Here is a 26,479-nt window from a genome sequence, read left to right on the forward strand (position 1 = left end):
CTTCGTAAGAAGAAATGGCTTGTCTGGGAATCACACGTAGGCATGGCCTTCACATCTCATCTTCACACCTGTGACCATCCACAGAAGTCATAATAGAAAATGCTGCACAGTAGTAATTGGGAGAGAAATAATTACCTCCTGGGAGGGGGCAAAAGGAAAGATATTCTTCCAAATGGAATTATTGAATGTAAAGATGAGCTCACTTACTGTTAAGCCACCAAGCTGACCCCCTTGAAGTGTCCTTTTTTCTGACAAGCTTCATTTTTCTGTACAGGGATGCAGGATGTTTGGCTTATTAAAAACAGTGCCTCCAGAAAATATATTCAACAAAATCATAGAAGAAAACTTTCCTAACCTAAAGAAAGAAATACCTATGAAGATACAAGAAGCTTACAGAACACCGAATAGGCTGGATCCAAAAAATAAGTCCCCTCGCCACGTAATAATCAAAACACTAAACACACAGAACAAAGAAAAAATATCAAAAGCTGCAAAGGAAAAAGACCAAGTAACATATAAAGGCAAACCCATCAGAACAACACCAGACTACTCAATAGAGACTATGAAAGCTAGAAGATCATGGACAAACCTCATGCAGACACTAAGAGACCACGGATGCTAACCCAGACTATTATACCCAGCAAAACTCTCAATCACCATAGGCGGAGTAAACAAAATATTCCAGGATAAAACCAGATTTAATCAATACCTGTCCACAAACCCAGCCCTACAGAAAGCACTAGAAGGGAAAATTCAACCCAAAGAAGCTAAACACAGCCATGAAAAATCAAGCAATAGATAATCCCACACCAACATACACCACAGAAGGATAACACAACACAACCAAAAAAAATAACAGGAATTAACAATCACTGGTCATTAATATCCATCAATATCAATGGTCTCAACTCACCTATAAAAAGACACAGGCTAACAGAATGGATAAGAAAACAGGACCCATCCATTTGCTGCATACAAGAAACACACCTTAACTCCAAAGACAGACACTACCTCCGAGTAAAGGGCTGGGAAAAGGTTTTCCAAGCAAATGGACCTAAGAAACAAGCTGGTGTAGCTATCCTAATATCTAATAAAATAGACTTCAAACTAAAATCAATCAAAAGAGACCAGGATGGACATTACATATTCATCACGGGAAAAATCCACCAAGATGAAGTCTCGATTCTAAACATTTATGCTCCAAATACAAAAGCACCCACATTCATAAAAAAAACACTACTAACGTTTAAAACGCACATCAAACCCCACACATTAGTAGTGGGAGATTTTAACACACCACTCTCACCAAAAGATAGATCTACCAGACTGAAACTTAACAAAGAAATAAAGGACCTAACAGATGTTATGACTCAAATGGACCTAATAGATATCTGCAGAATATTCCATCCTAACACAAAAGAATATACCTTCTTCTCAGCACCCCATGGAACCTTCTCAAAAATTGACCACATGCTTGGACACAAAACAAATCTCAACAGATACAAAAAAATTGGAATAACCTCCTGTATCTTATCAGACCACCATGCCTTAAAGTTAGACCTCAATAACAACAAAAATTATAGAAAATTATAGAAAAATTATAGAAAACTCATGGAAACTGAATAATGCCCACCTGAAACATCAATGGGTCAAGGAAGAAATAAAGACAGAAATTAAAGAGTTCCTAGAATTCAATGAAAATGAAAGTACAACATACCCAAACTTATGGGACACTATGAAAGAGGAAAATTCATAGCTCTAAATGCACACATAAAGAAGATGGAGCAATCCCATACCAATGAATTAACAGCACAACTGAAAGCTCTAGAACAAAAAGAAACAAACTCACCCAGGAGAAATAGACGCCAGGAAATAATCAAATTGAGGGCTGAAATCAACGAAATAGAAAACAAGAGAACAATACAAAAAAATCAATGAAACAAAGAGTTGGTTCTTTGAAAAAATCAACAAGATAGACAAACCACTAGCCAAATTAACCAAAAGGCAAAGAGAGAGCACCCAAATTCACAAAATCAGAAATGAAAAGGGAGACATAACAACAGACAATGAGGAAATCCAGAGAATCATAAGATCATACTTCAAAAACCTGTACTCCACAAAAATGGAAAACCAGGAAGAAATGGACAATTTTCTGGATAAATACCACATACCAAAATTAAATCAAGACCAGATAAACCATTTAAATAGACCAATAACCCCTAAAGAAATAGAAACAGTCATCAAAAGTCTCCCAACCAAAAAAAGCCCAGGACCAGATGGTTTCAGTGCAGAATTCTACCAGACTTTCAAAGAAGAACTAATACCAATCCTCTTCAAAGTGTTCCACACAATAGAAACAGAAGGAACACTACCAAACTCTTTTCATGAGGCTACAATTACCCTGATACCCAAACCACACAAAGATGCAACAAAGAAAGAGAACTACAGACCAATCTCCCTCATGAACATTGATGCAAAAATACTCAACAAAATATTGGCAAACCGAATCCAAGAATACATCAAAACAATCATCCATCACGACCAAGTAGGATTCATCCCAGGGATGCAAGGATGGTTCAACATACGAAAATCAGTCAATGTAATACACCATATAAACAAACTGAAAGAAAAAAACCACATGATCATCTCCCTAGATGCTGAAAAAGCCTTTGACAAAATCCAACACCCCTTCATGATAAAGGTCTTAGAAAGATCAGGAATACAAGGAACATTTCTAAACATGATAAAAGCAATTTATAGCAAGCCAACAGCAAACATCAAATTAAATGGAGAGAAACTCAAAGCGATACCACTAAATTCAGGAACAAGACAAGGCTGTCCACTCTCCCCATATTTATTCAATATAGTACTAGAAGTTCTAGCTAGAGCAATAAGACAACAAAAGGAGATCAAAGGGATACAAATTGGCAAGGAAGAAGTCAAACTTTCACTATTTGCAGATGATATGATAGTATACATAAGTGACCCCAAAAACTCTACCAGGGAACTCCTACAGCTGATAAACTCCTTCAGTAAAGTGGCAGGATACAAGATCAACTCAAAAAAATCAGTAGCCCTCCTATACACAAATGATAAAAAGGCTGAGAAAGAAGTCAGAGAAACATCACCCTTTACAATAGCCACAAATAATGTAAAATACCTTGGGATAACACTAACTAAACAAGTGAAAGACCTTTTTGATAAGAACTTTAAATCTCTAAAGAAAGAAATTGAAGAAGATATCAGAAAATGGAAGGATCTCCCATGCTCATGGATAGGTAGGATTAACATAGTAAAAATGGCAATCTTACCAAAAGCAATCTACAGATTCAATGCAATCCCCATCAAAATCCCAACACAATTCTTCACAGACTTGGAAAGAAAAATACTCAACTTTATATGGAAAAACAAAAGACCCAGGATAGCTAAAAGAATCCTATACGATAAAGCAACCCTTGGAGGCATCACCATCCCTCTACTATAGAGCTATAGTAATAAAAACAGCTTGGTACTGGTATAAAAACCGACATACGGACCAATGGAATCGAATTGAAGACCCTGACATTAATCCATGCACATATGAACACCTGGTTTTTGACAAAGGAGCCAAAACTATACAATGGAACAAAGAAAGTATCTTCAACAAATGGTGCTGGCATAACTGGATGTCAATATGTAAAAGATTACAAATAGATCCATATCTGTCACCATGCACAAAACTCAAGTCCAAGTGGATCAAAGACCTAAACATAAATCCAGTTACACTAAACTTAATAGAAAAGAAAATAGGAAGCACTCTTGAACGCATTGGCACCGGAGACCATTTCCTAAATAAGACACCAACAGCACAGACCCTGAGCACAACAATTAATAAATGGGACCTCTCGAAACTGAGAAGCTTTTGCAGGGCAAAAGACACAGTCAATAAGACAAAAAGACAGCCAACAGATTGGGAAAAGATCTTCACCAACCCCACATCTGACAGAGGATTGATCTCCACAATATATAAAGAACTCAAGAAACTAGACATCAAAGTACTGAACAGTCCAATTAAAAAATGGGCTAAAGAGCTAAACAGAGAATTCACAAAACAAGAACTACAAATGGCTGAAAGACATTTAAAGAAATGCTCAACATCCTTAATCATCAGAGAAATGCAAATCAAAACGACTCTGAGATACCATCTTACACCTGTCAGAATGGCTACGATCAAAAACACCAATGACAACCAATGTTGGAGAGGATGTGGAGCAAAGGGAACACTCCTCCACTGTTGGTGGGAATGTAAACTTGTACAACCACTGTGGAAATCAGTATGGCAGTTTCTCAGAAAATTAGGAATCGAACTACAAGACACAGCCATCCCACTCTTGGGCATATACCCAAGGAATGCTGATTCATACCATAAAGATACATGCTCAGCTATGTTCATAGCAGCACTATTTGTAATAGCCAGAACCTGGAAACAACCTAGATGCCCATCAACGGAAGAATGGATGAAAAAAATGTGGTACATATACACAATGGAGTACTACTCAGCAGAGAAAAACAATGAAAGCATGAAATTTGCAGGCAAATGGATGGAACTAGAAAAAATCATCCTGAGTGAGGTAACCCAAACCCAGAAAGACAGTTATGGTATGTACTCACTCATTGGTGGATTCTAGATATAAAATAAAGAACAATCAGACCACAACCCATAGAACCATAGAGGCAATATATATAGCATGGAGGTCCCTAGGACGACTGTGGCATATAATAAATTTCAGTTTTACTCAATTATTAAAAAAAATAGCCAAATGAATGGAAACACATGAACTATGAACCAAAGGCTGAGGGGCCCCCAGCTGGATCAGGCCCTCTGAATAGGTGAGACAGTTGATTGGCTTGATCAGTTTGGGAGGCAACTAGGCAGTGGGACCAAGTCCTGTGCTCATTGCATGAGTTGGCTGTTTGAAACCTGGAACTTATGCAGGGACACTTGGCTCAGTCTGGGAGGAAGGGACTGGACCTCCCTGGACTGAGTCTACCAAGTTGATCACAGTCCTCAGGGGAGGACTTGTCCTGGAGGAGGTGGGAATGGAGGGTGGGCTGGGGGTAAGGGGAGGGGGTGGGAGGGGGGAGAATAGGGGAACCCATGACTGATATGTAGAACTGAATGGTATTGTAAAATAAATAAATAAATAAATATATATATATATATATATATATATATATATATATATATATATATAAACAGTGCCTCTGGCATCTAATGTGTACATGAAAGGGAATGCTAGAGAAATGTGGAGTCTACTTGGGTAAATCTAGACTGAGGTCCTGTGTTGCTGACAGGCTCCCAAGTGATGCCAGGGTGCCAGGCTTCTGGACCACATCCTCAATAGCCAGCCTAGAGGCAGTGATGCAGCTGAACTCGTGGAAGATGCTGAGCAATCCACTCCTGTATCTCTGGGGCAGAAACATGGCAGCTGTTTCCTGAGGGGTCCACAAAGGCCTTCTCTCTTGCTGTCATCCCATTGTGGATGATAGCAAACATGTCCTGACCTCTTCTGGGACAACCATAGAGAATGAATTGCAATCTTTTCTTAGTTTAAATAGCAAGGCATTGCCTCTATCTGATATTTCAGTAGCTCAGTGCTTGTTTATGAAATAAATCTAAGCTCACGCAACAATGGCATTGATTACTCCCTAAGGCCCTCATCTCCAGCCCACACACTTCATAGAACACAGGAGCCTGGCCCAGTCTTACTAACCAACTGCAGCCCACACCTCCTCCTCGCTTCCACTGGAAGTTAATTATCCTGCTGGGGTTTCTAAGTTACTCTGCTCACACTTGCCTCAAGAGTTTTCAGAGCAGAATAGGGTTTTGCGTGTGAGGGAGCCAGCCTTAGCTCCTGTTACAGCAAGTGAACCAGGTAGCACTGGCATTTATAGTTTGCAGATTCACTGGAATAATTTGGGACTCGGGACCTACATTAAACCTGGCAGGTCAGATCTTGAGTGACCTCTTCAGTGCTGATGTTCAGCTGACCCTGAAGTTCATTACCTGGTGAGAATGCCTTCTGGTCTTCACTTAAGTGAAGAGAGACTGGAATTGGGAAAATAACATCTACAGCTTTGTCGAGCATTTGAAAACCGTAACAAAGGCAAAAGAAAATGTTACATTATAAACTCAACTAATTGAGTTTGAGCGAGAATATGAAATTTTTTCTAATTTTCTATGCCTTTGAACTTCTTTTTTGTTTGTTTGTTTGTTTGTTTTCCAAGACAGGGTTTCTCTGTGTAGCTTTGCGCCTTTCCTGGGACTCACTTGGTAGCCCAGGCTGGCCTCAAACTCACAGAGATCCGCCTGGCTCTGCCTCCCTAGTGCTGGGATTAAAGGCGTGCGCCACCACCGCCCGGCCGCCTTTGAACTTCTATAACAAGCATTTCTTGATGTTGTAATTAAGAAAGTCTTAGGGGGTGGTGGTGGTGGTGGTGGTGGTGGTGGTGGTGGTGGTGGTGGTGGTGGCACACGCCTTTGATCCCATCACTCAGGAGGCAGAGGCAGGCAGATCTCTGTGAGTTCAAGGCCAGCCTCTACAAAGCAAGCTCCAGGACAGCCAGGGATGTTACACAGAGAAACCCTGTCTTGAAAAGCTAAAAATAAAACAAAACAAAACAAAAGGGGCGGGGAGAGAAGTCTTGACACTAGAGCGAACTCACTGAGGAGACCCTGCTTCTGCCTGCTTTGCCAGTCCCTTCAGCATTTCCCAGTCCCCTCCTCGGGTCTCTGTCTTGTCATCTACCCTCTACAGGGCTTAAGGCTGTTCTGGAACTAGCTACAAGTGAGTGAGCTACACCCTGAACCCGTCCCCAAAGCAAGGGCTTCTTGGGTGACTCTTCAGTTTGCACTCCAAGGGTCCTGAGCAAATAGTGATTTTGGTCTCAAGTACATGACAGGAGTCACCCCTGCACCCCAGTGGGGGGCAGCTGGCTCTAGGCTCTAAGCTCCCAGAAGACATGCTGACTCTTACCCTCTCAGTACCCACTACCAAGGTGCCTCCAGGACCACCACCCCTCATCTTAGGCTGGACCAGGTACACATGTGGTCAAGGAGTTGTTCTGGAATGAGAGGGTTCACCTGTGAGATACCGGGCCACAGGGAATCCCAAGTCCTATGGTTGGAAAGGGGGCTGTGGCAAGTCGTAAGGACCGGAGAGACTGCCGAGGACTGGGCCTCTTGTCTCCTAGGACTAACCAGGAGATTACCACCCAGGCTGCAAGCAGGGATGCTTCCTTCCGTGAAAGCAACAGAGGGACTCAGAAGTCCATGCTGTGGGACAGTCTGTATGTCAAATTGCTCTGATTGGTCAATAAATAAAACACTGATTGGCCAGTGGCCAGGCAGGAAGTAGGTGGGACAAGGAGAGAGGAGAATTCTGGGAAGTGGAAGGCTGAGGCGGAGAGACACTGCAGCTGCCGCCATGACCAGCAGCATGTGAAGACGCCGGTAAGCCACCAGCCACGTGGCAAGGTATAGATTTATGGAAATGGTTAATTTAAGATAAAAGAACAGTTAGACAGAAGCCTGCCACGGCCATACAGTTTGTATGCAATATAAGTCTCTGTGTTTACTTGGTTGGGTCTGAGTGGCTGTGGGACTGGCGGGTGACAAAGATTTGTCCTGACTGTGGGCAAAGCAGGAAAACTCTAGCTACAAGTCCACATTATCTCAGAGGGACCAGAGAATTCCGAATCCTGTGAGGTAAGTCAGCAGGTCCCCAAGCAATGGGAGTGCCGGAATCCAGCTGTGAACTCTTGGAGATGGGCAACTTCTGAGCCTCCAGACAGGTACCTAAGTGGCCTGCAGTCACTGCTTCCCAGCACTGCCTGGTCTTTGGAAGGCTGTGAAGGATTGGGGCTGGCAGGAGGGTATCCATCTTCTGGGGAGGGGAACCTTGGTCTACCCTACAATGGTTTGGATTATTGAGTATCCCTCAAAGCATACAGAATTAAGTGTTTGGCCCCCTTCCTATGGTGCTGTTGAGAGACAGTGAAAAATTTTAAGAGATGGTGGGCTTAGTTGGAAATCTTTAGATGGCTGGGGGTACTCTTGAAGGGGATAGTGGGACCCTGGTCATTCCTCTTCCTCTCTTTCCTCACCATGAGGTGAGCTGTGCCTTTGCCCACAAGATGGGCTGCTCAAGCCCCACCCTGCAGCTCCACCATTCACAGAAGCACTGAAGCCACGAGCCAAAGTAAACACTTTCTCTCTCCAAACTGAGTATCTCGGGTATTTTCAGAGTTACAGAAACCTAACTCATACATGCTCTCTGGGGCCAAGACCAATGCTGATGGCCAGTGAGGCCTGTGGATGGCAGTGTGGCCTGGAGAACTTGTCAGCGTACTTCGGGAGCCTTCAGGTGGAGCTCAGCTCCTCACATCCCAGGCCTGTCAGCTGAGGACCGCACTCTGAGGAGAACAGGACGTAGGCACTGGTCAGGCAGGGCAGGGACTCCAAAGCAGCAGCTCAGGCAGGAAGCTGGAAGCCAGGATGCCAGATGAGTGTTCTGATCCCAGGTCCCTTCTCTTCTCTCATCCCCGTCAGGAAGCTCTACATGAGGATGTGACCAAAACTGTGAGGAGGCACCTGGACATCTGTGGTCGTGCCAGTTAGACTGACCAGCTCCAACCCCTGCCCGTGTTTCTCCTCAGTTTCCACCATCAGTTCCTTAAAAAGCCCCCAGGCTAGCAACTCCACGAGACCCTACGTCTTGGAACCTCCTTCTGTCCACCCCTTAAACTGCAGCCTGTGACTTTGTAATAAACTCCTTATAAAACTCACCCGTAGCCTGGAAGTGGTGGCACGTGCCTTTAATCCCAGCACTCAGGAGGCAGAGGCAGGAAGATTTCTGCGAGTTTGAGGCCAGCCTGGTCTACAGAGAGAGTTCTAGGACAGCCAGGGCTACACAGAAAAACTCTGTCTCAAAAAACCAAAAGACCAAACCAAACCAAAACAACAACAAAATCCCTCACTCTTTATGGTCCATGAATTTCATTCCTCAAATTTTCACAAGAACCTGGAAGCCACCGACTCAGTGGATGTTTTGTGTGACTGTCAACATCTGGCACCCTAACTCCAGAGTCAAGCCCACCTGAAACAAGAGGACTTGTCTCAAGAGGACTCTGAACTCAGACACCCCCAAATTTCCTGCATCCACTAACCTTGGACACCCTCAAATAGTTGTAGTAGGTTTAGTGTATTCTCACACCTCTGAGGATTCTACACGTACCACCACCAAAAACACATTTTATTTTATTTTATTTTTAAAGATTTATTTATTTATTATGTATACAGTGTTCTGCCTGCATGTATGCTTGCATACCAGAAGAGGGCACCAGACCTCATTACAGATGGTTGTAAACCACCATATGGTTGCTGGGAATTGAACTCAGGACCTCTGGAAGAGCAGCCAGTGCCCTTAACCTCTGAGCCATCTCTCCAGCCCCTCAAAAGCACATTTTAAATGGATGACTTGACCAGTATTTGAATTATATCTCTATAAAGATAACCCAAGAAAAAGGGCCACACAAATATGCCCAGATAAGGTACAAAAGCAAGAAAGAAAGTCGTTTTAGCAAATGGTGATGGAGTGATTGGGCATGTCTAGGAAGACAAAGAAAAAGCTCAACCTAAGACTCATTACTTATACAAATATTAACTCAAAACTGATGGGGTGATTTAAATGTAAAATAATACAGCCTTCAGAGAAAACTGGGAGGAAATACTCAGGATGTACAGTGATGTGAAATTTTCTTAGATGGGGTGGGGCTGGCATATGGTAGCAGAATATTTGCTGGCATTGCATGTCCAAGGCCATGATGCTATTGGATTCACACTGCTCCAACAAGCCAAGATTGGTCACCCATCCTTGATAGGCCAATAAAAGAGCCAAATTAATAGTGAAAGGGAGACTTAGCCAATGTGGCCACACTGTAAAGAGGTCAAAAGAGATGTAGAGACACCCATACCCCCACACCCCCACATCCCCCAGTCCATTTTATAGATGCCAATGTGAGGATTAAGCTTAATTAGAAGGCATTTGAATGCTTAATTAGGCAAACTGAGTCATGTGTGGACCGATCCATCATGGTCTTCCCAGCAGACTGGAACCCTCAAGCTGGTACGAGCTTTCAATACTTTCTTTCTCCCAGCAGGAGAATCCCAGGGGACATTCCAGTTCCCAATTCCCGGGGTGGGAGTGGGTTGTACCTTGTTTTAGTAGTCTAGATGCTAGAGTGAGAGACACAAGTCTCTTTGGAATATTCTCCCTCCTCCTGGGCACTCCACTTGCACTGATAATCCCCCAATAAACAAAGAAACCTTACGCAGGCATCAGAAATGTAAACCATGAAATAAATGACGAGTTGGACACGTTAGAATTAACTACATTTGCACAGTAGACCCTTTAGGAGGATGAATAGACAAGCCATAGACTAAGAGAAAAGTGTGTCTGACAGGGACCAGTGTGTGGGCTACCCACAGAACTCTCAAATCCAACAGCAAGGAAAATAAGGGACGAGGGGAATTTGATTAGAAAAGGGCTAGCTGACATAAACAGACATTCCTTTGAAGAGGTCATACAGACAACAAACCAGCAGAGGAAAAGATACTCATTAGCCATTCAGTAAAGTCAAATTAGAGCCACAATAAAACATTGTGACGTACTCATCAGGATGGATAGTGCACCTGCACACACGCACTTAAATGTTGGCAAAGATGCGGAGAAACTGAGTCACTCATATGTTTGGTGGGTGAGGATGTAAGATGGAACAGACTCTGGAAAAGAAATGGGAAGTTCCTTAAAAAAATTAATCATCCGACTATCTAATATGACCTGGTCATTAATTGCCTATGCATTTATTCTCTGTGAATGAGGCCGTAGGTCAACACCAGGAAGTGATGTCCCTGTCTTTTAACTGGTGAATGCTTAAACCATCTGTGGCACCCACTGTGAAGATCTACTCATCCATAAAGCATATGAACAATTCAACCGTATCACAAACCCCGATGTCTCTAAACATCTCACTGGCTGTCAGGGGACCGGTGTGGGGAGTGTGCTGTGTAGTGTTTGACTGTCAGCTTGATTCAAACCTAGACATAGCTCTGGAAATGGAACATACATTGAAAAAATGCCTCCATCTGATTGGACACGTCTTGGGGCATTTTCTTGCTTGCTAATTGATGTGGGAGGGTCCAGCTCACTTCAGAGGTGTCATTCCTAGGTAGGTGGGCCTGGGCTGTGTAAGAAAGGCAGCTGAGCACGCCAGTGAGCTCACAGGCAAGCAGGCGAGCAGCACCTCTGCTTCCGTTCCTTCCCTGACTTCTCTCAGTGAGGGGCTGTAAACTGTAAGCCGGAATAGACCCTTTCCTCCCCATGTTGCTTTTGGTCATGACGTTTATCAGAGCAGCAGGAAGTAAACAAGGACAGGCAGCCAGTCTCCAAAGATTCCCTCCTACTGATTAGATCAGGAGATGAACTGGTCACGTGGGGCAGGGACCCTAAAGCATCACTTCTAATAATGTCCTTGCTGGAAGCCAGGATGCCCGAGACTGTTCAGATGCCAAGTTCCTTTCTATCTCTTACCCTTCTAGAAGCTATCCATGAGATGGGTCCAAAATTGAGAGGAGGCACCAGAACACTTTGTTGGGCAAACTGCTCTGATCAGCTCAACTCTTTCCCCATGCCTCTCCCCAGTTTCTGCTGTAAATCTTTTAATATGCCCCCCAGATTAGCAACTCAATGGTATCCCATTCCTTGGAACCCATCTGCTATCCAGGAACCCTGCCCAAAACCCTAAGATCCCACCTATAAATCTAAGGTAAACCTGAAAGTTCTTGGATTTGGAGTTGGACTGGGCCGCTGTGATGGATTATTCTTTTGTATAAGAAATTTATTGGAAGAGTTATTAATGCTATAGACAGCACCTTGGCAGTGGGATCTGAGGAGACTTCTGGCCTGAGGCAGAGTGGTGGTTACTTCCTACAGGTTTCAGAACCATGGAGGTGGCTGATGAATACTCCATAGCAGGACCCTTGTGGTCAGGTTGGCTCTATTGCTTGGGCAGCAGGGAAAGAAGAGATTTTGCACTCTTTGGAAGGAGTGTGTGGTCTTGGGGGTGTGAGGGTAGGAATGGGAGCCATTCAGTTAATGTGTATCCTTCATTTCAGGTCTGTCATCGGTAGCTCCCGATAGCTTGGAGCCTGTTAGTCTGGGACTTGTCTGCAAAACCAACTACCTGTGGGCCTCCTGCTCAGCGTCTAGTCTGGGATCTAAAAACATTCCTCCTCAAACTCACCATCCCTGCTCTGTGAATTTCATTCTGAGTCCATGGAACAAGAACTCAGAGGCCACTGACCCAGTTGAAGTTTCGTGTGACTGTGAGCCCAGGGCACCCTGAGTCCTGAGTTAAAGCCGACCTGAGGTGAAAGGAAAGGTCTCCTTCAGTGTAGCCCAACAAGCCTTTCCTCTCCTCCGGGCTGTGCATGGGGAGGAAGAAACGAGGAGGGGAAATTCCCCCAGATGCGCTGGAGACGAGAGCAAAGGAGTTTGGAAGATGGCCCACCTTGCCTTCTGTTTGTCCTATGGCAGCTAACAAGGCCCTCAACTGTCTCGGTTTAGCTCAGACCTTAAAAGGGAAACGGGTGTTAGTAAAAGACAGGATTACCTGAAAGAGAGAAAAAATACCTTTTTTTCTGCACTTGAGATTGGCCTAAATTTATCCTGGAGGATTAAAAACAATGGTCTGTAGAAGAACATATCAACCATGGTATTATATTCATTTACAGCTTGATCGCTCTGTAGGAAGGAGGGAACTCACCGAGTTATAGTTTTCCTGCCTCTACTACAGGCACATGCTCACTGATTGAACCTTCAGACTTCTATGCACGGTCACTCTCACGTCTAGCCAGGGAGGATGTGGGGTAAGAAAAATGCTTCTGTTAGCCTCATCCTCTAGCCAGGGAGGATCTCAAGTTAGATGTGGGGAAAGACAAACGCTTCTGTTAGCCTCATCCTTCTTGGTCATAGGTGCTAGCTGCCATGTGCTCATGACACTAAAAAAACCTTAAAGATAGCAGAGGTGCAACTTCAAAATCAAGTGCTCCCTCCCTTTTTACGATCAGAGGAAAGAGACTGTTCTTACCAGTCCCCATTCCCAACACAGGACAGCAGGCAATGGCCACTTGCTGGTAACTTGAGCATGATGGTTTAACAGGGCTTCCTTAATTGATTTCTGCTGACTGTTAGGCATATGGATTCAAAGATGTTTAAATACCCACCTGCTATGTATTTAGTACTTACGTTTCTATGTATTTGGCAAATTCACTCATTTAAACCAAAGGCACATCTATGGTAGAGCATTCCCTGGACTGCACTGAACACAAGGAGATTTTTGTTTTCTATGAAGTTTGCTTGGGAGCTTTTTTAAGCTTCACAGGTTAACATATGTATACAGCTATTCTAATTTTATTACATTATGCTATGTATGTACTTCGGATTTAACTCTTTTCCAATAAGATGGTAAATCTGTTTGTTAGTGTTGTCACGCCTCATGATGTTAAGAAAATAAAATAAAAAGGAGCCAACAAATAAAAGAAGGAAATGTTAAAAGGATATAGAAATAAAGATATATTTAACCTGAATTAAGGTAGCTAGACTTTTCCAAAATAACAAGATGCAGAAAAAGCTAGAAACCCTAAACAAGGGACTGGAAAGGTGCCTGGATGGTTAGGGATACTTCCTGCTCTTGCTGAGGAAGAGTTTGGTTCTTACTCCAGAGGATCTGATGCACTCTTCTGGCCTCCCTGGGCACTTGCATACATGTGGCATTCACACACACACACACACACACACACACACACAGAGAGAGAGAGAGACAGAGACAGGCAGAGAGAGAGAAAATAATCTTTTTAAAACTTTGAAAAAAGTCTAAATAAGTCACAGAAGGTCTAAGCTACATAAGGTATGCAAAAGGTGAGACTTAGAGGTGATGAGTATATGATAATCAAAGGTTATTAATGTCTAAAGACAAAGTTCAAGTGAACCTCTATTTAAATTAACAGTGTTCTGTTATTATTTATCCTGCTTTTTGGTAACATTTGTAATAACTGTTTAAAAGACAAAAAAGTGCATATCAATTTTGTTGGTTTGGACCCTCTGGCTTGCCCCTGCACCATCTAGGAAGCCCCATTCAAAGGAAAAGCCCCCCAAACACAGTTTCACATTCTTGGCATCTCCTGCAACTTCCCCTCTTGAAGTCGCCAGTCACCCAGTTCCCTGCCTTAGCACTCAGTTTTTGAGCATACTCAGGCACAAACCCAGCTTGTGGCAGACACATCATCACCCCTTGCCTACAACCTATAAAATCTCCCTGCTTTCATTTGTGGGCATGACTTCTCTGGCCTCTGTCTCTGGGATCAGAGAACCCACCAGGAGTTGTTCTGCTCAAATATGCCTATTGTTATACTTTTCAGTTCGACTTGCTCTGACTTACTGTGTCAGCGGAGAAACTTATGGTGGTGGTTGGGTAGGGCGGGGGCAGAAAATCTATTGAATTTAATCAAAGTAACTACTTCGAAATTGAATCTTAACAAAGTTGAGATTTATTTAGAAGTGTTTGGGTTTTGTTCAACCTTTATCTGAATGTTATACAGCTGCTAAAAATGCCAGATGGCTATACTGGTATAACTGATCTTCTGGGTGTTCAATAACTACCCCTGGAAGCCTGTACTAACGAGGACAGAGGGACCTAAAGGGACAATATTTTGGTCCTTGGCTTCTAAGGTCAACTAGGTATCAGGGGACTATGGAATAACTCAAAGAGTCCATGAATTTAACTCTTTGAATGTGTAAAGGAAGAATGCAGAATCCACTGACTCGGTGGAAGTCCCACAAGACAATGAGCATCTGGCACCATAACTCCTGAGTTGGAGTCCACCTGAGGTGAGAAGAAAGAGGGCCTCTGTGGGCCTCAAATGCACCCAAGTTGTCCCATATTACTACAAGATTATTTTGTATAGCCTGTTCTTGAATGACAGCATTGCAGGCAGGGGGAGCTGATGTTTGGGATGGAGGTGACATGGGATGTAAGTAGGCAACACTGGGATGGGGAGGCCAGAATCTGGCAGCCCGTTAACAGAGTCCTGGCCCAGTGCTGGGAGTCCTAGAGCTCAGCTCCCATTTTCCTTGGTTTCCAGAGCGCTACTCTGCTTATATGTGATGTCAGTTTCCTGTGTTCTAGATACAGCAAAGCTTTAAAATGCTGAAATGCGAGCCGGGCCCTGCAGTGGCACCCTGGTGGGGACTGGAGTCACAGTGGTGATACAGCAAAGCTTTAAAATGCTGAAATGCAAGCCGGGCTCTGCAGTGGCACCATGGTGGGGACTGGAGTCACAGTGGTGATACAGCAAAGCTTTAAAATGCTGAAATGCCAGCCGGGCTCTGCAGTGGCACCCTGGTGGGGACTGGAGTCACAGTGGTGATACAGCAAGCAGTGTGGCTTCTGATCAGAGGCCACAGGCCGGGGGCTCACACTGGAGTGCATTTTAGGAATCTGTGCTAGAGGAATTGTTTATACAATGATACATGTTCAATCATGAAACTCATGGCTGTTTACTATTTAGTAACACGAGAAAGTGCTTACATTATTTTGTTATGGAAAGTATTTCTACTCTTCATGTAAATGATACTTCAAAAAGAAGAGTGAGTCAGAGGCCACAGATGCCAGAAGTGTTTGGGGCTCGGATCCCTGATCTGGATCCTGAATGATATAAAGATTACTCTTCCAATGAGAAAATGTTAGTGTGAAGGGGCCCCAAAACAGCTTGACCACACAGCAGCCATGACAGGCTTAAGGGCCCAGACACAGCTTCTGTGACAGGCTTACTGACAGGCAACACCCAGATCCAGGAAAAGCCTTAAACTGATACCACCCAGGAGTGAGGAAGCACCTGACACCTCAAACAGTCCAGTCATTAGATAAAGTGGCCAGATGTCCTTGAGTCTAACACACACCTATTTTTGTTTTACAGATACCCCTAGATAATTGTCAGCCAATCAGGGTCCTGGACCCTGGAAATCCCCTCATCCCAACCTCTGCTATGATAAACACTCTGCCCCACATGAGTTCAGGGCTCTCTGCTCTCACTGCTGTGTTGGACAGACAGAGGGACCAAGCTCTGGATCTTGAAATAAAGGCTCTTTGCATTTACATGTGAGATTTGGTCTCCGCAGTGGTCTTTTGGGGGTCCCTGTGATCTGGGCATAACAGAGCAGCAATAAATGCCCTTTCAGGAAAAATTTCATTTTGTCAACAAACTAGAATCTCTGGCCTGAATGGGGACCTAACATTCCAGTTAGGCCAGGTCAATCACCTGGCAAAGTGCCCACCCTCAGGAAAGTGGGTTCCCATTAAGCCAGGCTAAAGAAATAGGTGGGATGTTTTTGTCTTTAATGAGACATTTTACTTTCCCTTTCCAGAATACCTCCCCCAAGCACTGTCCCAAGAGAGCACAGCCACCGTGAGCTTCAGTTAGGTTTGCCCACCTTTCCAAGTCCTGACTCAGGAAAGCACAACTTTCCTCTTTCTTTTATCTGTCTCTTTTTTTCGGTTGCTGGCCAAGTCCTAAGTCTCTAAAGACCACTCCCTGCCATCTGTCTGCCTGTCCATCCTGTGTCTGACCTCCTCGCCAGCTTAAATTACATGGCCCCACCCCCACCCCTTTTTCTTTTCCATTATCCTCCTTAGAGGAGGCTGTGGCTGCCTGAGAGCCATAGCTTGGCTGCCTTGGGTGTTTCTCTTTTAAATTCTAATAAAATTGTCCTTGATCTTAGGAAAACAAAAGTGAGGGCAAAATCAGTCCCAAAGAGAGCAGACAGTATTTGCTCCTGAGTGGTGACCTGCCCCTTGGAAATTCCTCTTCAAAATAATAAGATACTGAACTGGTTGGAGAAGAGAAAAGGCACATAAGCCTTTCAAGAGGGAAGAGTGGAGCCTGCCCTGCTCTTCTTGGGAATGCCCCTGCAGAGGGAAGAGTGGAGCCTGCCCTGCTCTTCTTGGGAATGCCCCTGCAGACAGACACAGTAACCAGGAGGAAGAGGAAGCTGGAATCAGGGGAAATCACACCCTGAGTGGGGTTGAAGTTGCGGAACTGTGTCTGGCGCAGGAGCTGCATACAGCCTCCCCTTGGGGCTCTCAGGCTGAAAGCAGTGCCTCAGGCAGACCGTGCAAAGAGCACACACCCATTTCCTCACATCTGTAGGGCAGTGCAGGGCCATTCTCCCAAGGCCACCCCTCTTGGCTGGCAGAGGTTATCTTTCCTCTGCATCTCATATGGTCTCCCCTCTCTGTTTTGTTGTGCCCAGATCGTGACCCCCAGAGAGACCACCAAAGACAAGCATGCTGGAATGCAAAAGCAAGGTTTAATTCTGGATATCCAAGCCTAGGCAAGGACTTCGTCCAATACACCCAACGCAGTGGAGGCTGGAGGAAACGCCCACCCGTCTGCAAGCTCAGCTTTTAAAGGGAAATATCACAAGGTTACATCATTTAGGGGTGCTAGTACGGGTACAATTCTGATTGGCTCGCTTCTAGGGACTTCTAGAAATTACTTCTAAGGGAGTGGTTGCCCGCCATCATTTCTCATTGGCTGCCCTCAGGTGGGGGCATTTCTGTGGTCAGTTACCCTGGAAACCAGGGAGAGGACATTCCATAGTCCGGCAGCCATTACCTCCTAACTATCTTGTGACTCTGTACTTTTACATTTCCTGGTTTCTGGAATCTGAACTGACTGGTTTCAGTAACTATTCCCAAAAGGAGAAATCTTAGGCCTTAATTTTAGGATGAAAGCATTTTGGTCTTATTTCTAAGATGGCTCATTTTGGTCTCACATGTGTTTGTGCCCAAATTCCCTCTACCTACAAGGGTACTAGTCCTACTTGATTAGGGCCACCCCAATGTCCTCATTTTAGCTCATTTTCCTCCTTAAATACTGATCTTTAAGCACAGTGACATTGTGAGTTACCTGGAGTTAGGGTTTCATCTTATAAAATTGGAGGACACAGTTTAACCCTTAACAAGTTGTGCCTGCCAATTTCATACAGATTAGAGTCACCTGGGAAGTGGAACTTCAATCGAGAAATTGCCTTCATCAGATTGGTCTGTGGGTATTTTCTTGATTGCTAATTGATGTGGGTCCAGCCCACTGTGGGTTGTGCCACCCCTAGGCAGGTGGGCCTGGGCTGTGTAAGAAAGATAGCTAAGCAAGCCAGAAGAGTAAGCCAGTAAGAAGCATTCCTCCACTGTCTCTGCTTCAGTCCCTGACTCCAGGCTCCTGCTTTGGTTTCTCCCCTCCACGATAAACTGTGACACAGAAGTGTGACATTGTGTAACTGATGTGGGCGTGTGAGCCAGTAAACCTCTTCTTCCTCAAGTTGCTTTTGGTCAATGTGGTTGTTGGAATTCCTGGCCACTCCCCCAGCTACATGACTGCACATGCGCTGTCCAGGCAAGATGTTTAGTCATTCCAGGGCTTTGCGTCCTACGTAATCCATGTGCTTCGTGATCACGTAATCTATGTGTATGCATGGCATAGAGATGTAAACCCATATGCGCATGTGTGGGGGAATTCATAAAAAGCGGGTCACAGACTCCTCCCCCTTCTTCTTCTTCCTCTTTCTCTCTCTCTCTCCTTGTTCGACCATTTCCATAGGCCTAAGCACTCCCCCTTCTGTTCTCTTTCCCCTAAAAAACTCTTATAGCGAGTTTTGCTGTGCCTCGTGGCTTTTCTCGAATGGTAAACAGTGCCGCTTAATGAATAACATAGCGCCGCATAATACTAACAGCAGTATCATAGCAACAGAAAGCAAAGCCGGGCATGGAATACATTACTACTCAGTCAAAGCATCCAGAAACCAGGTTAAGGACAAGTGACAGCTGGGAATAATGCATGTAACGTGCCATGTGTAGTTATCTAGAATATGTATAGAGTTCACACTGATCTAAAGAAAAATGTAATAAAAAATGGGCAGAGGTTATCAGAAGGCAATTTTAAAAAACCCAAAACAACACACATATGAAAAGATTCTTAATGTCATTGTTTTATGCAAACTAAAGCAAAATGAGTTCTTTTTTTTTTTTCTTCTTAACCTCCTTACTGTTTTAAAAAAAAGGCATGTGTGGTTGTTGGCTGAGTCAGGAGGATTGCTGCAAGTTTGAGGACAGCGTGAACCATATCGTTAGTTCTAGACCAGCTTGGGCCACAGAGTGACCGTTCATCTCAAAATAAACTAACTAGCTAAACAACAACAATAACAACAACAACAAAGCAGATGGCTTTTCAGCAGTTTGGCGAGGGTGTGAGGAAACCCACTTCCTCATGGACACTGACAGGGAAGCGTCAATTGGGATGAGCTTACTAAAGACTATACATTAAATCCCCAAATGTGCATACTTTACCCCTCCAGCAGTCAGTGTTACTAAACAGATTGCATGTGTTCTGAAGAATGTACAGAGGCCTTCTGCTTTCTTTTTTGATGTGTTATCTAATTATTCTTTATTAATAAAAATCGGGAGTCAGATATTGGAGTAAGAACCTGAATGATCATAGAAGCAAGCGGTGGAGAAGCCACCAGTGACCTCCTATCTCTTTCATTCCTCCATCCAAAAGGACTGAGATCCTCTCTAAACCCTGCCTTACCACTTCCTGTCCTCAGTCCTCCAAGACCTCTATGGTTAATTTTGGTCTGCTAGTGGCTAGCTCTGCCCTCTGATCCAAAGCAAGCTTTACTGTCAGAATGCAATAAAAAATATCACACAACTTTTTTTATACTATAAATGAAAAAAAAAAAGGAAATGTTCAGCCAATGAGAAGTTAGATGCAGTCATTATACAATGAGTCCAATACCCAATAAATACAAGAGGTGTTCTATATATATTAATATTAAAATAAAGATCCTCAAAAGGGCAGAAGGGACATTTGCTGACCTATGTTCTAGTGTGATAATTTCATGTTTTTATAATTGTGTAAATGTATATGCATATATGTACATGTATACAAATATATGAAAACATTTTGGGAAGATGTTCACCAGACTAGCCAGTGGTGCCTCTGGAGGGGAAATGGAGATCAGGAGATCAGGGAAATGGAGAATGGAAAGGAAGGCTTTCATTTCTCCAACTTCATATTTCTAAATTAACTAGTTAATACTGCTAGAATAAATAAACATGTGTGTCTGTACCCCACACCTAAGGAAGAAAAGACAGGCATCTGTTGCCAAGATTTTTTCGTCAAGCTCCAGCCTCTGCCACAAGTTTTCAGACTTCTAAGAATGGCGGCCACCTTCATGGGAGCCTTGATTGCTCCCAAATAATTGCTTCAATTGCTGTAATTAGCGGAGCAACAATTAGGCTGGGGGAGGGGGGGCAGTCAGCCAGCAGGCTTCCCAGGCTGTGGTTCCTGTCGCTGCCAGCCTCTTCCCGTCCCATTCTAGGCGTGACTCGCCTCCCCTCCATGATGTGGCTCTTTGCAGAGGGCTGTGAGCGAACTGGAGGTCATGCAGCCTTCTCACTTGCTGGGGCTCCTGCCCCTGCGGCTTGTCAACTTTGCTGACTCCCAGCTGTAGACTTCTCTGCTGTGCCTCCCGACCTCTATCACTTGTTTTCCTGCTCAATGAACCCCAGTCAATAAAGCTAGAAATCGGTGTTCCTCACACCCTGCCCACTACTCTGCCAGCCACCAGTCTCCCAGACTCTTTCCAGTTGTCTTTCCAATCTGCCCCAGTTTCATCTCTAACAATGTATGATTGCCTTCCACTTGGACAATATTCACTTTTACCTTTTACCCCTCCAGCTTCCCCCCAGTTTCCAGAGAATGATTTCAAAAAAGCAAACTTGAACATTCATAACTGCCCACAACCTCCTCGATCGAATCTGGGCGCTTTTTTGAGACAGGTTCTCGGGGTGTATCCCAGGCTGGCCTTGAACTCTTGATTCTCTTGCCTTAGCCTCCACAGTGCTGGAATTATAGGTACTTATTATCATACAGGGAAGAAAAAAGGGATGATCTTTTTCCTGCTCCTCACAAAGGATGATGGCCTAGACTCCTATAACCAAGGACAGGTTAGCAAGAGAAAAGCATAAAAATTTCATTTGGTTATAATTATATGTGACATAGGAGCCCTCAGACTGAACACTCAAAAAAACACAGGGTCAACTATCAAGAGTTTGCTTAGGATCAGTGGATCTCAGACAACTATGCAGAAAGGTGATCGTACATGCAGAGAGTGAGCTAACTGAATAGACTATTAGGGAATCCAGCAAAGCCTCTTGATTGCTTGATCGTAGTGTTTCCTCCTTCCAGGCTGAGCTAAGCACCAAGCACCGTCACTTCCTCACGGTCAGTTCCTGGCAGAAAGGCAAGAGAAACCTAGAGCAATGGTTCTGTGATTTTATTTGTATGTTAATAAATAAAAGTGCCTGGAGGTCAGAGCTAATAGCAAGCCATAGCAGAAGTCTGGCAGTGGTAGCACACGCCCTTAATCCCGATCACATGACAGGCAGATCTCTGTGTGTTCAAGGACACCACCAGCATGGAGACACACACCTTTAATCTCAATACCAACCATAGAGGACCTGCAGGTCTGTATAGACAGGCAGTGACGAGGAGGTCATGTGGTTGGGATTACAACCAATGAGAAGGCAGAACAGAAAGTCAATAAAATGACGTATACTGAGGAAGTAGGTCTCTTTCTGAGGACAAGGACGGCAGCAGCAGTGAGGGGTAAGAAAGAGTTTTAGGCTCAGCTCTTAGCTACTGCTCTGACCTCTTGGGCTTTTAACTCTGCATTTGGCTCTGTGTTTCTTGTTCAATAAGACTGTTACATCTACAGGCAGCCATAAGAATGCATTTGACATGTGTTTTAAATTCCTCTTTGTGAAATGTATATTGCAGTTTTGTGGGCATGTGCCTTTAATTAGCACACACAGTATTACATCACACATTTCTTGCAAGCATGGTAGTATGCCTGATGTAAGGATTCTGGCTTTTAATCTTAGTAGTGGAATGGGGATCATTAGAGGGCTTTGAATAGAGCATTGGCATAAAGTGATGCCCTACAAAAATCTCTGGCTGCTGTGCTGGACAAGGATTCAGGGATGCAAACGCAGAAGCCATTAGGGCTGTTACAGTAACTGCAGAGGACAGCGGATGACGTTTCCAGCCACAGGTGGACTGCATTAGCATCCAGTCCCAGGACTACCTGCTTATAAAGGAAACCAAACCCAATACAAAAACAAAAACAAACCAAAAAAGGCAGAAATACAACAGAAAAACCATAAACTGACAAACAACATGAACTGTAAATCACTATTGATAAAAGAAGTACATCACATTTGCTATTCTGGAAAAACTAGAAAGTTAACACTGAGATACAAGGACTTAAGAGTCCTCTCACAGTCACTGGGAGTAAAAAAAACGTAGCAGAGGTGACACTTTTTTTTTTTTTTTTTTTTGGTTTTTCGAGACAGGGTTTCTCTGTGTAGCCTTGGACCTGTCCTGGATCTCGCTCTGTAGACCAGGCTGGCCTCGAAGCCTCGAACTCACAGAGATCTACCTGCCTCTGCCTCCCAAAGGCAGCAGAGCTTTGGGGTCCTCCAGCCCAGCTGGCATGGGGGTGGGAACGGCTGGGATTAAAGGCATGCGCCACCACCGGCCGGCAGCGACCACTGCTCTGTTGGCCTGAGAAAGCACACACTCGCACCACTCAGCAATACCTAAGAATCACCCACCTGCATTACACATGCTGCAGGGAAATTTCCCCCAGGTTCTGCCTATATATTCACTAACATTGTTTGTGGCAATGGTGCTCTGAGGGGAGGGAAGCCCAGGCCACAGTCACTCAGAAAGTGAATGGGTAGTGTGATAAGCATTTTCACGAATACCTCAACCTTTCTTCCAAACAGCCTGAAGACAGCAGAGCTTTGTTTTTTGGTTTTTCGAGACAGGGTTTCTCTGTGTAGATTTGCGCCTTTCCTGGAACTCACTTGGTAGACCAGGCTGGCCTCGAACTCACAGAGATCCTCCTGCCTCTGCCTCCCGAGTGCTGGGATTAAAGGCGTGAGCCACCACCGCCCGGCTTTACAGCAGAGCTTTTAATAGCATTCCCATTTTACAGGCCATAGAATGGAATTAATCCCCCCTCCCCCCGTCTGTTTTATTCTGGCACATTCTCCTTAGTTTCAAGTCGAGGACACTGGGGTTCATGGACCCAGCAGTATCCCCAGTCCCTCAGCCAGGACAGGCCCGGGCTCCTGCTTGTCATGTGGAGGGGCCTGGCTCTTTGGGGGCCACATGTGGTTTCGGATCTAGGAGGTCAGCACCGCGGACAGCGCGGGCAGCAGACAGGGCGGGGCGTCTAGCAGGACGTCACGACGCGCGGAATCCCGGGGGTGCGCGCTCGTGGGCGGCCGCGTCACGTGACCCAGGTAATTGGTCCAGCGCTCTGCGCGCGCTCCCCTCGGCACAGTCCCGGGACCCACAGCCCCCCTGGACCCGCAGCCCCCTGGACCGCGCGGCCCGGAACCCCGGCCAGCCGGTGAGCGCGGCTGCGGCGCGACCCCCGTTCCTGCGAGCCGATCCCTCCGCTCCTCACTCCCGGGTCCTGGGGCAGCGCTGCCCGCTGCCCGCTGCTCTGAGCCGGGCCCTTGGCGCGGGGGTGGGGTGGGGGAAACGTGACCTTGGCTTCGCCCTTGACTTTGTGCCGAGTTCCCTAGGACCCCTGGCCCTTTGCGCGTTTCGGCAGGCGAGTGCAGATTTCGTGGGGAGGAGTGACGCCCCGACAGCGGGGCTTCCGGCCTCAGTGTTGGGTCACCAGCCGGAAGGCTGCGGACCCCCTCCCTTTCTCCACATTCCATGGCCTGGGAAGGAGCCTGCCTGATACCCTTCCTGGGAGAGGGGGCTGCCCAGAGCTGCACTGAGGTTCAGGAGGTTCCAGGGTTGCGCAAGACACGCAGGCAACTTCCAGGTCCCAGGACAGTGAGGGGACAGGCCCTATACATGGTTTTAACTGCGGTCTCCGCTCCCATTTGAGGAAACTGAGGCTGGCCAGATTTCCTAGCTCAAGTAGTCTGAAATCTCAGCCATTGTGGGAGGTGCTTCTCCCACCCTCAGGATGAGCAGCCCTGAGGCCCTAAGAGGCCTTACCTGACCCCGGGGGCCATGCCCTCCTTGCAAATCTCTAAAACCCCACAGGGTGCAAGCCCAAGCCAGTATGTGTAGCTCCTCTCCATACATCCACCAGTAACCTTCAAACAGGCCTCACTTGTCTGTACTTTTCCCAGTTCTGGGCTTTGGTTTGGCCCGCCCTTCCTCCCAGCCAAGGAAATGAGCTCTAACCCCACCCCAACCCACCCTCCTGCCTCGCTCCTTGGAGTCCTGCGTTCTCCAGTCGGGCAGTGAGTCCAGTTTCCCGTGCAAGAGGAGGTAAAGGGAACGCCAGCGCTGTTGCTTCACGCTGTTTGAGGTCTTGGGAGGACGCTTCCCTATTCTGACCTCTGCTGATTTCCCCAAGGGAGCCATTGTGGAGCAGCCTCACCTGAGCGCCACTGCAGGAGACTTAGGGGCAGCTTGCCTGCACTGGTTCTGGGGCTGGGTTGGGTCTCCTTGGCGACACTGTTCCAGAGAGGATGCCCCCAAGATCTGCCCCATTAGCAGCTTGCACAGGTCACTTTGTTGGGGTCCTTGCTGCCAACCTACCCTATATGGGCAGGACCTAGCAGGGCTAACTAGGGCTCTGGCTGTAGGTTCTGAGCCCAGCAGAGCTTTGGGGTCCTCCAGCCCAGCTGGCATGGGGGTGGGAACGGCTGGCATCCCCTGCCAGGTTGGGTGAAGGCCATAGCAGTGTCTGGCTGCACACCCTGTTCTGTGTTTGTAAACCACAGTGTTCCTGCCCTGGGCCAGGCTGGAGACAGCCAGGCCTTGTCCCTATCTGGCCTGAAATGTCCCATCCCCCTGTGGGGGTAGAGCTGGCAGAAGGAGCAACTGGGGCATTGCCCCTAAGATCTTGCTGCTGCTGTGAGGAGGACACAGGCCCTGGAACAGAGAGCTGGTCACTCTCCAGCTTCCAGTCTCTGTACCCCTCTGAGGAGGAGTGAGCACTGTGACCTCAGCCTTGACTGACTACAAGGCCTTCTTACTTTCATGACGGTCTGCTTGCCTTGCTGTGCAGAATGCGGATGCCGACCCCCCATGGTTGTTTGGGTTCTTGTGAGGTCTCCACGTGGTGACCCCAGCTGTCTGACCCGAGGGCCTATGCTTTACCTTTGGAAAGCTGCCGCCCAGGGGGCCCAGCCTCAGGCGGCTCACTGTGGGGCCTGGCTCCTCTAAGAGCTCAGGGGTTGAAATGTGTGGGAGGGGATCCTGGGGCACTGGAGGTTCAGAGTTCTGCTACCCCCACCCCCTGCTGTGGAATGTATTTTCTAGTTATGAATTGTCCTCTATTCAGGCTTGCCGCAGGTCACCTCGGGAGAGACCCTTCTTCCTTGACTGAGGAACTCCTCACCTGTCCATCCAGCTCAAGTGAGTTTGCAAGGGTGAGGAGAGGCAGCCCAGGAGAACCATACCTGCCCTTCGGTGGACTTGATCCCTTGCAGAAACTCCAGCCAGTGGTGTCCTGACTTGGTTTTTAGCTGGTGGCAGGAGTAGGGTAGAGGGGTGCGGTTGGTGAACAGTTGGCAGAACACACGTAGGAACATTGATTCAGGGCCAACTCTAAGCAGGACCCAGGAGCCCGTTAGATCCTCAAACAGCAGTTCTCAACATGTGGGTTGTGACCCCTTTGGGAGTCGAACAACCCTCTCACAGGGGTTGCATATCAGATATTTACATGGTGATTCATAACTAAGAGAATTACAGGTATGAAATAGCAACAAAAATAATTCATGCTGGGGGTAGGGGGGGTCACCACAACACGAGGAACTGTATTAGAGGGTGGCAGCGTTAGGAAGGTTGAGAACCACTGCCCTAGAGTATATGTGTTCTGGGTTACTGAGCTGTGTGAGCGGCCTTGGGCTTCTGGACTCTGATGAGTGGTTCTAGGGTTGTATTCTGCTTCAAGGCTTGGTTTCATTAGGCAGAAAAGCATTAGTCAGTATTCAGTAGGAAGGATGTGCTCAGTGTCCAGGCTGTGGCTGGGCTGGGCAGAGCGGGCCGGGAGAGGGGCTGCTGCTCATAGCCATTGGGTGAAGCGGGAGAACAGAGGTCCCACTTTACATGGGGTAGCCAGGCCCTGGGCCAGCAGGGGCCTTGGTGGGTCTGAGTGGGGAGCCTGGCGGTCCTCTCGGAGCGGAGGGGACCTTTAAAACTCCTGTCCTCCTGGGGAGAGGTGGCTGAGGAAGTCTCGCCATCGAAAGCCTGCCTGCCCATCATTCAGGCCTCTTC

General features: G+C 46.1%; 1 protein-coding gene and 1 long non-coding RNA gene across 7 annotated transcripts in view; one reads left to right on the plus strand and one right to left on the minus strand.

The window, feature by feature from the left end:
* LOC121832173 (uncharacterized) lies at positions 1–25,025 on the minus strand. Its single transcript, XR_006075701.2, has 3 exons — positions 24,636–25,025; positions 8,309–8,596; positions 1–102 (listed from the first exon to the last, which is right to left on the minus strand). It is a non-coding gene; the product is annotated as an uncharacterized LOC121832173 (long non-coding RNA).
* The window catches only part of Ogdhl (oxoglutarate dehydrogenase L), a 27,679-nt gene continuing 24,487 nt past the window's right edge, over positions 23,288–26,479 (plus strand). The window contains exons 1-3 of one of the 6 annotated variants that reach the window (XM_076544344.1): positions 23,547–23,636; positions 24,382–24,523; positions 25,545–25,618. The gene's annotated coding sequence lies outside the window, so the exon portion shown is untranslated. Of the gene's footprint in view, positions 23,637–24,381; positions 24,524–25,110; positions 25,292–25,544; positions 25,619–25,805; positions 25,955–26,479 lie in introns of those variants that run through there. The other 5 variants (XM_015995642.3, XM_006976727.4, XM_076544346.1 and 2 more) reach the window with 5 other exon arrangements.

This window comes from Peromyscus maniculatus, chromosome 9, assembly GCF_049852395.1.
Source record: "Peromyscus maniculatus bairdii isolate BWxNUB_F1_BW_parent chromosome 9, HU_Pman_BW_mat_3.1, whole genome shotgun sequence".
Taxonomy (NCBI): domain Eukaryota; kingdom Metazoa; phylum Chordata; class Mammalia; order Rodentia; family Cricetidae; genus Peromyscus; species Peromyscus maniculatus.